This window comes from Artibeus jamaicensis, unplaced genomic scaffold, assembly GCF_021234435.1.
Source record: "Artibeus jamaicensis isolate MK-2021 breed Jamaican fruit bat unplaced genomic scaffold, CSHL_Jam_final contig_536, whole genome shotgun sequence".
NCBI classification, from domain to species: domain Eukaryota; kingdom Metazoa; phylum Chordata; class Mammalia; order Chiroptera; family Phyllostomidae; genus Artibeus; species Artibeus jamaicensis.
Genome location: NW_026521878.1, coordinates 970697 through 985504, shown reverse-complemented (window position 1 = coordinate 985504; position 14808 = coordinate 970697). Strand labels below are relative to the sequence as shown.

Sequence of the window (14808 nt, the reverse complement as noted above, 5' to 3'; positions counted from 1 at the left end):
TTTGCTGTCCTTTCACTGTTCATCCTTTTTATCTTCTTTTTCTTAGGTAAGTTCCTTTAACATTTCATATAATAAGGGCTTGGTGATGATGAACTCCTTTAACTTGACCTTATCTGGGAAACACTTAATCTGTCCTTCCATTCTAAATGAAAGCTTTGCTGGATAGAGTGATCTTGGTTGTAGGTCTTTGGATTTCATGACTTGGAATATCTCTTTCCAGCCCCTTCTTGCCTGTAAGGTGTCTTTTGAGAAATCTGCTGACAGTCTGATGGGAACTCCTTTGTAGGTGACTGTCCACTTATCTCTTGTTGCTTCTAGGATTCTCTCCTTCATTTTAATCTTGGCTGATGTAATTATGATGTGCCTTTGTGTGTTCCTTCTTGGGTCCAACTGCTTTGGGACTCTCTGAGTTCCTGGATTTCCTGGAAGTCTATTGCCTTTGCCAGATTGGGGAAGTTCTCCTTTATTATCTGTTCAAATAAGGTTTCCACTGGTGGCTGTTCCTCTTCCCCTTCTGGTACCCTTATAATTTGGATGTTGGAATGTTTAAAGATGTCCCAGAGGTTCCTAAGCCTCTCCTCATTTTTTTGAACTCTTGTTTCTTCATATTTTTGTGTTTGGTCATTTTTTATTCCTTCTGGTCTACTCCCTTGATTTGTGTCTCAGTTTCCTTTCTATCACTATTGCTTTTCTTGTGCATTTTTCTTCGTATCAATTAGTTTAGCCTTCATATATTCCTCTAATTTGTGACTAAAATCAACCAGTTCTGTGAGAATCCTGATCACCAGTGTTTTGAACTGTGCATCTGAAAGTTGGGCAATTTCTTGGTTGCTTAGAGTTATGGACCCTGGGGCTTGGAGTTCTTCTTGAGCCATGTTTTGGTCTATACGCGCCTGTTAAATATGAGGAGTGGAGCCTTAGATGTTCACCTAGGCTGGGGCCACCCTGGTTGCTGGGTTGAGACACATTCTATTTGATGTTCACGTTCCCTCAGCTCATCTTATCCTAACAAGTCACTTTTAATGGCATTCACTTGTTGAGAAGACCTGGCCTGATGTCCTACAGAATGTCATACATTCTCCACTTATGTGGTGCTTCCTTGGGGTGTCATTTAAGTTGTTTGGCTTTTAGCCCTGGCTGGTGTAGCTCAGTGGATTGAGCGCGGGCCTGGGAACCAAGCAACCACGGTTCGATTCCCAGTCAGGGCACATGCCTGGGTTGCAGGCCAGTTCCCCTCAGGGGACTCACAAGGGGCAATCATACATTGATATTTCTCTCCCTCTCTCTTTCCCTTCCCCTCTAAAGATAAATAAATAAAATCTTTAAAAAAAAAGTTGTTTGGCTTTTGTGGATCCTATACGTTAATATAAGTATTGTTACCCCAGCTTTTCTTTCATTTCCATTCTCATAAAATCTCTATTTCCATTTCTTTACTTTTAATTTGTGTTTATTGTTCATTCTGAGGTGGGTCTCTGGTAGACAGCATATAAATAGGTCTTCTTTTCTTATCCATTTAGTTACCATATGTCTTTTGATTGGAAAGCATTTAAGCCATTTACATTTAAAGTAATAATTTATATCTATATGTTTATTGCCATTGTATTCTTTATAACTGTGTTCTTCTATTTTCTTAATTCTTTTTCTACTTAAATAATACCTTATAACATTTCTTATAATACTTGTTCGGGGGTAATGAACTCCTTTAGCTTTCTCTTGTCTGGGAAGCTCTTTATTTCTCCTTCAATTTTAAGTGATAGCCTTGTTGGGTGAAATCATCTTGGTTGTAGTTCCTTGCTTTTTTATCACTTTGTATGTTTTATGTCAATACCTTCTGGCCTGAAATGTTTCTTTTAAAATATCAGCTCACAATCTTATGGAAGCTCCCTTGTAGGTAACCATCTCTCTCTTGCTACACTTTAGGTTCTCTCTTCATCTTAAACTTTTGGCATTTTAATTATGATGTCTCTTTGTGTGGGTCTCTTTGGGTTTATCTTGTTTGAGACTCTCTGTACTTCCTGAACTTGTATATAGTCTTCCTTCACCAAGTTAGAAAAGTTTTCAGACATTATTTTTTCAAATATGTTCTTGATCTTTTGTTACTCCTGTGATATAAATGTTGTTGTGCTTCATATTATCCCAAGTATTCCTTAAAATCTCATTTAATTTTTTTTTACTGCTCTAATTGGGTGTTTTATGCTACCTTGTCATCCAAATTGCTTATTTGATCCTCTGCTTCATTATTACTTGTAGTACATACTTCACTTCAGCTAATGAATTTGTCCTTTCTGCATGACTTTTTAATGGTTTTTATGTCCTTTCATTGTTTAAGTTCTAACTAAGTACTTTGAGCATCTTTATAACTACTTTTTTTGAGCTCTGTATATAGTAAATATCTTGCCTTTATTTCATTTAGATTTTTTTCTGGAGATTTCTCTTGTTCTTTAATTAGGGACTTGTTTGTTTGCCTTCCTATTTTGGCTGCCTCTTTGTGTTTATTTTTAAGTATTAAGTAGATCTGCTATGTCTCCTTGTCTTAGTAAAGTGGCCTTGTGTAGTAGGTGTCCTGCAGTATCCAGTTGTGCAATCTCCTTGGTCATCTAAGTAAATGCTCCAGGAATGTCCCTTGTGAGCGTTATATGAACCTTCCTGTTGTAATTATGTCTTGATTGCTATTACCTTATTTATGTGAGGGGTCAACTCTCAGGATGGCTAACTATGAGGATTGACCCTGACTACAGTGTGTAAGATGCTGTTCAGGTGCTGACTACACAAAGCAGAATTTGCCTTAGCAGGGTCTGGTGCCTACTGAGATCTCCCTTTGGATATGTCACTTATGAAGATTAATTTGATACTGCTCTAATGTTTGAAGCTACCAAATGGGTATGCTGGTTCTGAGACCTTTCAGGAGAAACTCATGCAAGTAAATAGCAGATGCTCCCTGTGACTGGCCCTGGGCAATCTCTTTGAAGCTACAAAACAATCCATAGTTTGTTCTTGCTGAGCTTGGATATGCATGGGAAGGACCAAGTTCTGCACCAAACCCAGCTTCCACCAGCACCAAGCCATGGGCTTATCAGCGACAGGGTCAAGGCACCCCAAGATCAGCCTCCACCTGCCTCCACTTGCCATCTGCCTGTGAGGCTCCATCAGTTAAAATGCCTCTGACAATACTCAACTTGCATGAGTTAAGTTCTCAGTGATTCACCCAGTAGCATCTAGTCGTGTTCACCAGATTTACAGGGGTTTAAACTTGATGCCAATGCTGGGTCTGAGGCCACTTAGCAAAAGTTGCAGGGTATACAAAGTCTTGCTGCCATCTTCCAGGTACCTGCAGACCTTTGTAGTGGGGCAGGGACTCAGAGAGTCAACATGGTGAAGCCAGAGAGTTTATCAGGCTGAAACAGACCAAGAATTGGTCCTGTGAACAGAGATTTGGGTGTGCAAGGATAAAATGTCTTCAATCATTCAGCCACACAACTTAGTCTCTCCTGCATTCTGCCAGACCAACTGTAGAGCCCAAGCTCAGCAGGGAGGGGTCAGGAGGTTGGGGACCCTGGGAGCCCAGAAGGTGGGATTACTAGATCTCCCATTGGGGGGGCTGCTGGTCAGACCCATGGGAAGGTGGCAAGAGTGATCTCTACCCTGAAACCACATAGATCAGTCACTGACACAGAGTCTACCCAAGCCTCTGCACCAAGGACCCAGGCTGCTGACTCCTCCACGGGGAATGGGTTCCATAGGCTTGGACAATAGGGCATCAAGAGGATGTGGTTACAGTATTCCCTCAGGCTGAAGCCATAAGGAGGGGAGTGTTTCACCCAAGAAAGTTGGAGTTAGTGTCTGCAGAGAAAAAAATGGGACAACTGTAATAGCATAATCAATAAAATATGCTTTTAAAAATTAGATCACTTGTCCTGTAGCATTTTCCATGGTCTGGTTCAATATTTGGCAACATTACATCATTTGAGGTGTTGATTTTTTTCTCTTAAGATGCCTAGAATATGAAAATTATAAAAATGATTGTGAGTTTATCAATTATTCTCAAATTAGCCTGCTATGATTTCTAGCAAGCATATGCTGGCAATTTTTGGTCTTTTGGATATCTTTTGCTTCTTTTGCTCACACTACTTCTCTTATCGAAGCTTAGACTAAGTAAATCTGATGTTTTCATAGAGACAGTGCCTTATCTTCCTAAATCTTGGATAATGAGGATACTTTGTCCTGTAGCCTTGTGGGAGATATCCATTGGTTTTAGTTTTGCTCTCCTGCTTGTTCTGTTTTTGTTGGTGGATTCAAGCAGAATAAAAATGTACATTGTCACTGCTAGTATCTTTCCTCTTTTTCTACATTAGCTTATAAAATTCCCTTGCATTGTCAGAATTAGCTGTCTCAGTCTCACTTTGTAACTTTCCACACATGGGATCAACCATTTTTCAAGAAAGCTAGAAAGATTTTTTTTCCTATGGTGGAGTCAGATGAAAATCAAACCTAGGTACTAGTGATCCTCATGTTGCTGGGGTATTTCTGCTTCTAGGCTAATTTAGTGGATAGAGGTAGAAGTTCTACTTTAAAAAAATATCACCTTATAGTAATATTTGATAGCAGTACAGTGATTTTGCTTATTTTTTCTTTGTATTTCTTTACCTTATGTTGAAAAACCTTGAGTATTAATATTATTAACATAATTATTTCTTTGACATATCAGACAACATGAATAAAATGGTTTAAAAATAAGCATAATAATACTACTAAAAATAAAACTTGAAAGAAAATCTTGAAGTATCGTGCTTCCTTTTATACTTTTATAACATTTTCCACTAAGGCAGTAGAATCAAAGTTTCATGTTATAAAGTCATTGAAAACAATGCTTCCTTTGTATAATTATGTCAGCAGTTTGAAACCAGTTTTTAGTAGAAGGCCATGGAGATACAAGACAGCATAGGATAGCTTCCCAGTTACCCTCTTAAGGGACATCCTCTGCTATTACTACAGTGGAACATAAATTTCTTTGAACTGTGACAACTTTCAGCATTATTTCTCTTAATTTTTTATCTTCTTCTCTCCACCAATTCTAGCATCAGTGTACTATCTCGACTTTTCCAGGGGTGTCCAACCTTCATAGGCTGCATGCAGCTCAGTTAGGCTGTAAATACGTCCCAACAAAAAATCATAAATTTACTTAAAACATTATGAGATTTTTTTATAATTACGTGTAATAATTTATTTAATGTGTGACCCAAGATAACTTTTCTTCTTTCAGTGTGACCAGCGATGCCAAAATGTTGTATACCTCTGATAGCCCTACCCTCAGTATTGCCTACTCAAGAAACAGCATCTCCTTCTGGCAAAGGTGTGTTTTTTGTTTCTCTAAATCCTGCTTTCTCCAAGTTCCCTTATCACTTCTGGATCATCCCCAATATACAGTATTTGCCATTTCATTACTAGCCCACTGCATTTTTGTGGTTTCCTGCTCCACTTTTATTAGTTTTGAGGAAAATTCCCCAAATTCCTACATCATTTGGTCCTGACTTCTGTAATTTCTCTCCACCCAGTACCAGTGAAAGTCTAAGTTGCATATCAGTGAAAGTGAACCTACACCCAGTATAAATGAAAGTATCAGTGAAAATAAATTACTTCACTCAGCAATATTTTCACCAATTTATTCCCTAGAGCAAAGGATATAAAGAAAAGAATAAACAAATGAGACTTCATCAAAATAAAAAGCTTCTGCATGGCTAAAGAAAACATCAGCAAAATGAAAAGGAAACCAACCACATGGGAAAATATCTTTGCCAGTGATACCTTGCACAAGGGTTTGATTTCCAAAATATATGCAGAACTCACATGACTCCACACCAGGAAGACAAACAATCCAACTACAAAATGGACAGAAGACCTTAACGGATACTCCTACAAGAAGGACATACGGAGGGCCCGGAGATACATGAAAGGATGCTCAGCATTACTAGCCATCAGAGAGGTGGAGACTAATACCACAGTGTGATACCACTTCAGACCAGTCAGAATGGCCATGATAAACAAATCAACAAACAAGTACTGGGGAGGTTGGGGAGAAAAGTGGACCCTAGTCCACTATTGGTGGGAATGCAGACTGGTGCAGCAACTGTGGAAAACACAATGGAATTTCCTCAAAAAACTGAAAAATGGAATAGAGTTTGGACCCAGCAATCCCACTGCTGGGATTATACCCTTAAAATCCTAAAACACCAATTCAAAAGAACCTATGCATCCCAATGTTCAGAACAGTGTTATTTACAATAGCCAAGTGCTGAATGTAGCCTAAATGCCTATCAATAAATGAGTGAACCAAAAACTATGGTTTTACATTTACACAATAGAAAACTAGGTAACATAAAGAAAGAAGGAGCTCCTACTCTTTATGACAGCATGGATGGAACTGGAGAGCATTATGCTAAGTGAAATAAGCCAAGTGGCAAAAGACAAATACCATATGATCTATCCCATAAGTAGAACCTAGTTAATAAAACAAGCAAGCAAGCAAAATAGAACCAGAGACATGGAAATAAATGACATACTGACAATTACCAGAGGGGAAGGAGGAAGCAGATAATGGGGCAAAGAAAGGAAAGGGACAAATCAAGGAACCTCTATAAAGAACCCATGGACAAAGACAACTGGTTTAAGGGAGGATTGAATGTGAGAGGTTGGGGTTGGTAGGGCAGGGAGAGTAATGAGGGAAAAATGGGAACAACTGTAATTGAACAACAATAAAAGGTGAAAGCTTCTAAAAATATCAATAATTGTCCTTTAAACATTTTTTTCAAAATACCTCTGAAATGCTGAAACATATGCCATCTTTATTATTATCATTACTGAGTCTCATATGTTCTTCCAATGATATATTCTTCTTACTGAATAAAACATGCTCTTTTAATTTAATGCTTTCAATATTTATATTTTTCTAAACTACAAGATATTTCTAGCCATGGCTAGTGTGGCTCAGTGATTGACTGTCAGTTAAGGCACATGCCTGGGTTGTGGGCCAGGTCCCCAGTAACAGGTATGTGAGAGGCAACCACATATTGATGTTTCTCTCCCTCTTTTTCTCTCTCCCTCCCCCTCTCTAAAATAAATAAATAAATAAAATCTTAAAAGAAAATACAGAAATTTCTGAATGTATTTGTAAAATCTCATAAGCTATATTATATGCATATAATTGAATTTATTTTTCGCATTTAAATAAAATTAAAATTTTGCCTAATTGCTACCCTCTTATCAGTTATTTATTTATTTAAAACTCACCAATGTATTTGGATACATCTTCCCACTTGAGTTTGTCACTTTTTTTAAATTTTTTTCAAAAATATTTAGATTTTTTAATTGATAAAGTAGTATTTCACTTTAAAGTATATATTCTTTATTCATGAGCTTTTCAACAAATTACATTTTTATATTACAAATACTTAAAACACAGGCACTTTATGCTATATTAAGTATAATTATTTTACCATTGAAAAACAAATCATGCATAAAATGTTCAATATTTTGAGGCCACAAAGCTAAATCAAGGGCCATCTATGAGAAGGCATAACTAGTCCCATTATTAGAGGATGCCGTGTGACCAGAGAACAGAGTAATAGCTTGGCAAGCAGGTGACAGTGATGACATTTCAAGATAAAGATCAATCTCAAATTGGCCTCCACAAAAGTAGCCAATATATGTTCTAACACATATCTGAAAATTCCCATTGAACTAACTGTTTCTGTTATAAACAGTGACAAATTTTCATTAGGAATGTATCTATAATACATGTTTGACACCCAAATGCAGAGTGAGGCAAACATAGGTTTATAGTTTTGTGTATACAAAACAGTTTATGCTTGTACTATTATTTTAAATTATCATATTGTTTTTCATACAAACAACTGTAAACCTACTTTTGCCCCACCATGTAATATAATTGCACGATATTTGAAAACATAAATAAGCCAAGATAAGTAAATAAAAATTGACACAACTTTACAAATCAGTAATAAACACTTGTTAACATTTTATACAAGGCATTTTGTATATGTGTGTAAATATTTATAAGTAGAGACTTAAGTTTTTTCCCCACAATATTATACAGTTTTTTTCACTTTATTTGCTGAAATATTTGTAAACTATATTTTAGTATATGAATAGTGTGGGCATAAATTAACCATTCCATTATAATTGAACAATCTCATTGTTTCTAGTATTTTTTATTGATTCCAGAGAGATAGAGAAAAACATCAGTCTGTTGCTCCACCCATTTATGCATTCACTGCTCAACTAATGTATGTGCCCCAACCAATTATCAAACCAGCAAGCTTAGTGTATGAGGGTGATGTTCTAACTAATTCAGCAACCTCGCCAGGTACATCGTTTCTAGCTTTTCACTCTTGTAACTACTTTGAATAACATATTAATAAAGGACGCTTTAAAAAATATACAGGGGTGAGCAAAAGTAGGCTTATAATTTTAATACCAATAAATAATATGATAATTAATACATAATAATGCAAGAATAAACTGTGTTTCAAATACTCACAGACAGGTTGCCCACCTCTGTGTATCGGATTATCTAATTGATGAGTGATATTGAGATATTGATGGGTTGGATATGTATGAACTTTTGAGACTCTGATAGGGGCTGCTAATTTTGTCTCCAGTTTGACTCTTTGTCATGCCTGCAGGCTGTACTTTGATGTAGCTCTTGCAGTAAAACCTGATTGAAGATGGACCTATGGGAAAGTTCTGTTAATAGAAAGTTGACATTCTTGCCATTGTTCCCTTTTGCTTTTAGCATTAGAATGTGAGAAAAAAAATGTCACAGGCCTGGAGTTGTAGCAACTACATACAGAAAATAAACAACAAGCAAGGAATGGCTGGATGTGTGTGCGCACAGAGCAAGTGTTGTGGGGGGAGGGAGGGAGACAGAGTGAGAGGATTCGTTATTATGAAGCTTCCATACTGCCCCCAGATCTTCCATCTTCGCTTTTCTCATTATGTGAGAAAATAAACACCTAAATTGTTTCAGTCACTACCACTTTAGCTTTGCTATGGACGATTTAATTCCTAATTTATATAATAGGCAACTGCCTTCACGAAAGGTACATTCCCACCAGCTGCATATTAAGTAGCCCGTTTCACTCTGCTCTAACTACCACTGGATATCTTGTTTCAACTCTTTAAAACATTTATATGTAAAAATAAGTTTTATTTAAATTTTTATTTCTTTGATTACTACAGAGATTACTTTTTTTTTCAGAGTTCAGCTTTTTATTGAATGTATTGCAAAAGAGGTTTAGTCAAAAATACCAAAGCCCATGTCATCATCAGACTCCTCAGATTCCTTTTTCTTTGGGGCAGCAGTGGTGGGGGCAGGACCTCCTGCTGGTGCACTGTCTGCTGCTGCGGGCAGGTCCACCAGCCCCTACATTGCCGGTGAGACTCCTGATATTGACATTGGCTAGAGCTCTTGCAAACAAGCCCGTCCAGAAAGGTTCAATATTTACACCACCCTGCTTTAATGAAGGCATTCATCTTATCTTTCCTCACTGTCACAGTCACCTCATCGTGGTGCAGGATAAGGGCCAAGCAGATGAAGGCGAGCTCTGAGACAGTGGTCGTGGTGTGAGCAAGTGCTAAGTGAGGGCTGCTGGGAGTGCTGCTGGTTGCTGGGTCAAGCGAGGACCCAACTGACCCAGGTCTCAGCTTCCCGGGAATGACTGAGGATCTTACCAGCAGCTGGGGGAGTCAGAGATTAAATTTTAAAGCATGATCATCGACCTTATGCATTTCTCCTCTTGAAAATTATGTGTCCCTTAGCCTATTTTTTCTACTGGGATATTTGCTTTACTTAATCTACACACTATCCAGTGTTGAGCTTCCATGTGTTGTATTTTCAATTTTATCATTTATGAATTATTGCAATTTTTCTTTGCAATTTTTATTTTTTGTGCTTATTTATTACATTTTTTGGTCGTTTTGGAGTCTGTCAGTGAGTTAGTGCATAGAAAAATCCTTGAAAACTTTCTGCCCCAAATCATACACTTACATTTATTTCTAGATTTGTTTTAATGTCACAGTATTTCATTTAAATCTTTAATTTAGCTGAAATCCATTTTCCCATAAGGAACATAGCCAACTTATATTTTTCTATGATGAATTACTTATCTCAATGTCATTTGTCAAATGATTTATTTTCCCATTTATCCTAAATCAATTTATGTGTTATTTTGTATTTCTTGATCAGCAAAATCACAATATTTTGGATGTCTATTATGTGCCAGAATTGGTACAAATAAAGTGATGAAACAAACAGCCTATCCAAAAGAAATTAACAGTTCATTTTGGAAATAGGCAAATAGTTTATCTCAGTAACATGTGACCAGGACTGACAAAGGGATCATCTCTGTGCACTCTGTCTCTTTTTCTTTCTAAACCTGCGTGGAGTTACCTGTGAAACAACCTTTCACACATTTTATTGTCTACATTACTTTCAGGACCTATGTATGTATAAATATAGTGCTGGGGCACACTGTATTTATGTGTGATGTTGTTGAATTATGGGGCTGTGCCCTCCACTGTGACTTGCTTCATGGGATTTCATCCTCTTGCTTTTGAATGTCACCCAACTCAGCCCAGGGTTTCAGAATGAGGGTGTCCTACTGCCCTGTGGAGCCCTCTACAGAATTCATCCGTATCCACTAGGTTAGCTAGGTCATCCTGCAGAAGTACCTTCCATGCAGAAACACCCACGTGAGATCACCAGCAGGAATTGCCTTGAGAGGAATGATCTTCTCAGAGGAGGAATGTAACCATGCCATCAAAAGTTCTTTGCAGGCTCAGATTTTCAAGCAAGACACAAAATCTGTCAGTGTCAGAAACCCAGCATGAACCAAGTCTGTGTGAAGCCACATCACAGTGCCACTGTTAGAGAATTCTCCTGCCCTTATTCTTTTACCAAAAAATGAGCAAATGTAAAAGTTTTCATACTATTGCTTTATTTCTTACTCCAATGGCCACACTGTTCCCTCTTATGATCAAGTGAAGTTAAAATTACATTTTAAAAGAAATTTCTGTGTTTGTTTTGTTTTATCTCCACTCCTGGAGCCAAGTGGGCTGTCACTTTCTGAGCTACAACTTGTGGATAGAGTAATGCTGTGACAGTTGCCCTTTGTAAAAAAGCATCGCAAGCAATGATCGCACGATCACAGGGTAAGCTGGGAAAATTTTTCATGTCAGCCTCAAAAACAAAAACTTAAAAATAAAAAGTATAAAATATTGACAGTCAGTTCTGAATCCCCAAATTCTCTGCCACAGTTTTTGGAGAAGTACATATTTCTCATAGCACATCACAATACAGTTTACCTGATATTTGGCCCTGAATGTCTAAAAGTTTACTATTTGTAAAAATTAATAAACAGAAACCTCATTTAAAATGGAGTAGGGAGCCTAGAAGAGAGAACCCTCATGCACTTGTCACTCAGGGCACACTCCTGACCCCAACAGGAAGAAGAGTTGTACCTTGCATCTGTGATAGAAAGCCTGCCTTAGCAGGAAGAAAAAAAGATTCCTCCTTGCCAAGTGGGAGCTGGCCATAATTCAGCCAATGAAGTCACTATACTTGAAAATTTTAGTTTCTTCCTAAGAACTCTTCATCTGTACCGGCCCCTGCAAGTCCATAAAAAAGTGTTTTTGTCCTTTGTTTCTCTGGACATGCTCATGGTTCATGACTAGGCTCCATGCTGTTCCTAAATAAACTTATTAAATGGAGAAATATATGCTATTTGTATGAGGTCAACAATTCTGATCAAGTCCAAGGCATTCTTCTCTGCTCTGATTGAGACATGCGGGGCCTCAAAATGCTCAAAACTGGAGGGAGAACAGAAATAATAAATCAAGAAGCACAGTAATATTTATTTTCCAATCATTCTGATCCATTTACACTTATATCCCTCAAAATGGAATTTCCTAACAGAGTAGCCCAGATTTCTACTAGTAGTACCAATTACTGGCTCTAACAAAGATGCACACACACATTTTTTTAGCATATGAGGGTCAATAATGACAAAAATCTTAGGCACCACTGCATTTGGGTAGGGTTGAGACTGACAAAAATACAGAAAATGAAGCAAGAGAAAGAGAAAGAGAGGGAGGGAGAGAGGGGTTTTTTTTGGTAGATTTGTTGAATAGTTAATATTTAGTTGTAATAGTAGACACTTTTCTAAAAAATTTATGAGGTAGACAGGATTTGATATTTTCTAATTGTGTGTGCATATCTATCATCACCTTTTGAAGCTAAAAAATACTGCAGAGTTAATTTATATCACAAAATCTAGAAGTTTGGTTGTGACCATTGGTCCTCCACCAGGGAAAAGTCATATCCTGCATGTTCTTCTGTAGTTCCACAGTTGTCCTTTACCCTTTCTCAGATTTATTTTCTGTATTTCTGCTTGGCCTTGTTTTTCAGTATTTTTTCATTGAATTTGTATCCCAGTGATACATAATTTTTCCATGACTACCACTACAATTTCCTATCACCAGCTAACAGTTTACTGAGTACTTACTGACCAGCAGCATAGCATTAAGCACTTAAAATTTATAACCTCACTCAGTCTTTCTAACATCAATGTGAAATAGCTATTGGTACTATCCAATGCCTCACATAAGAGTTGATCCTTATTAGATTCCTAAATATTTCTAGAATGAATCCTCATTTTACAGTAGAAGAAGATAGGGCTTAAGAACACTTTGTACCTTGCCTCAAATCAGGCAGCTAGTAATAACAGTAGTTATCAGAAACTTACTAAGTGTCAGGTAGTATTCCAAGTGCTTTTACAAATATTAGTTATTTTGTGTATTTTTGTTTTGTTTTGTTTTCTCATCATTCCATGAAGGAAAAAAAATGCTTCAGTGTTCTTAAAAGAATGGAATTAGGAATGTAGGGAAGGAAAACCTTTTCCTCTATCTTCCTGGGACTGATGACTTAGTCTGTGAAATAAACTGACAGCAGGCAGATTAACAGAAGAAAAGATATCTAAATTTACTTTTTAATGTTATGTGCACAGGTGCATCACAGGAAAAAGAGGGGTAAATACCTAAACATCAGTGAGATTTAAGAACTTATTAATCATCTTAATAGGGGAAAAGTAGGGAGAATACAGGCAACTTAGGAAAAATTAATAATTTTAGGAAAGATGGATGGGCCCTTAGAAGAAATTATGGGGTTGTGATAGTTGGTGACAGTTTGTCTGGGTGCCATATCAGCTTCCAACTTCCTCTCCTGTGGTGAGTCAGTCTTTCTGGAGGATTAAGTTCCTGAATAGGGGATTGATGACAGTTGATGTTTGTGGGGAGGTTCTGACTTTAGGGGGATAAAGAGCAGTCAGAGAAAGTCTCTGTCTACTTCATTAGAAAACTGAAGAATTTTCTAAATTCCCTCAAAACAAGATAATCAATATGCTAATGTGGTATATTTTGGGATGCTGTGTCCTCAACTCTTCTGGTACAAATGTGCAGAAATTTCAGAGCAACAATATATTCAATAAAAGCAAAACATAGTATAAACTACTTCATATCCTCACAATTTTCCACCAGGATATATTCAAGAAAAGGCTGTAAACTGCTCTCCAAGTTTGCTAGGGATTAAATTCCAGTATATGTTGGGCATTTAAAAACTGATATCTGTGTTACCTTATTTTCAAAGTGTCTTATCTTATGGCAAGACCTTGGACAAGATAAACCGAAACAAAAAAAAGAGAGATGATTGGGTACTTGGTGCTTCCTTATTAAGCACGAAAACATGGTGCAGAAAGCAATGCTGGAAGAAATTTTGAATAAGTAGAAATTCAGGTTAGTACTTGGAGCTGTCAGCTATTGTTATTGGACCTGCTTTTGTTCTAAGTAGAGCCATCCAGCTGCTCTGCACACGATTCTCACTGGCAAATTAGGGGAGAGGGTAGTCAAAGGTGGATCCTGGTTCACCCTGGAAGCAAAAGCCCTGCTTCTGCAGGGACTCCATCTCAGGGAGAGAGCAGAAAGCAGGTCCCAGATATTACTGACCTTCCCTGATAAAGCTGGAAGAGTGTCTCCCTGTAAGATAGCATCCTGGGCACAATGATTATTTTCACCAACTACTCTTTACGGTGATCAAAAATTCCACCACTGTGACTACAAATATATTCACAGAAATTACTTTTTCACTCAGTTTCCTCAAACATCTTGCATTAGTGTGATTAGAGACCTTGGCTTTCTGTGTTGGTGATTTTCTAAGCCTTACAATCTCATTATTTCATGGTTCTTGCAACCTAGAAAAAATATCTTGTATTAATTTAAACACTTATTTTAGAGTATTTAGACCTTACAGTAAGTTCTTGAGTAAGAAATTATAACTTCATGAAACAGAGTGAATTTGCTACAGCTGAATTTAAATAAGCATCCAATATAATATTGTTTCAAGGATGTTTGCATACATTAAAACAGTATATACCAATTTTTACATTTCCTTTTGGTCAAACATCATACAGAACAATTATATGTAAATACTGAATCCTTTCTTCTTAAGTGAGTTGCAAGAAAGAAGTCTTATACAAGTTATAATTAAAACGATTTTTTGTCCTATTTCTATTTAGTATACCTGTACCATTGGATGTCCTTAAACCTTTGAAACAAGGTAAGGAAAGGTATCTAGAAATTATATTTTACACTGTTTTTCTAGAATGAAAAAGTAAGGCTGTGTTTACATGTATTTGGTTATGCATTCTAGTATTTTACAGGTTAGGCCATATTCTCTCCAGA

At 37.1% G+C, this 14808-nt stretch overlaps 1 pseudogene; it reads right to left on the bottom strand.

The window, feature by feature from the left end:
* LOC119058999 (pumilio homolog 3-like) overlaps positions 1 to 14808 on the bottom strand; it is a 34799-nt pseudogene that overhangs the window by 3411 nt on the left and 16580 nt on the right.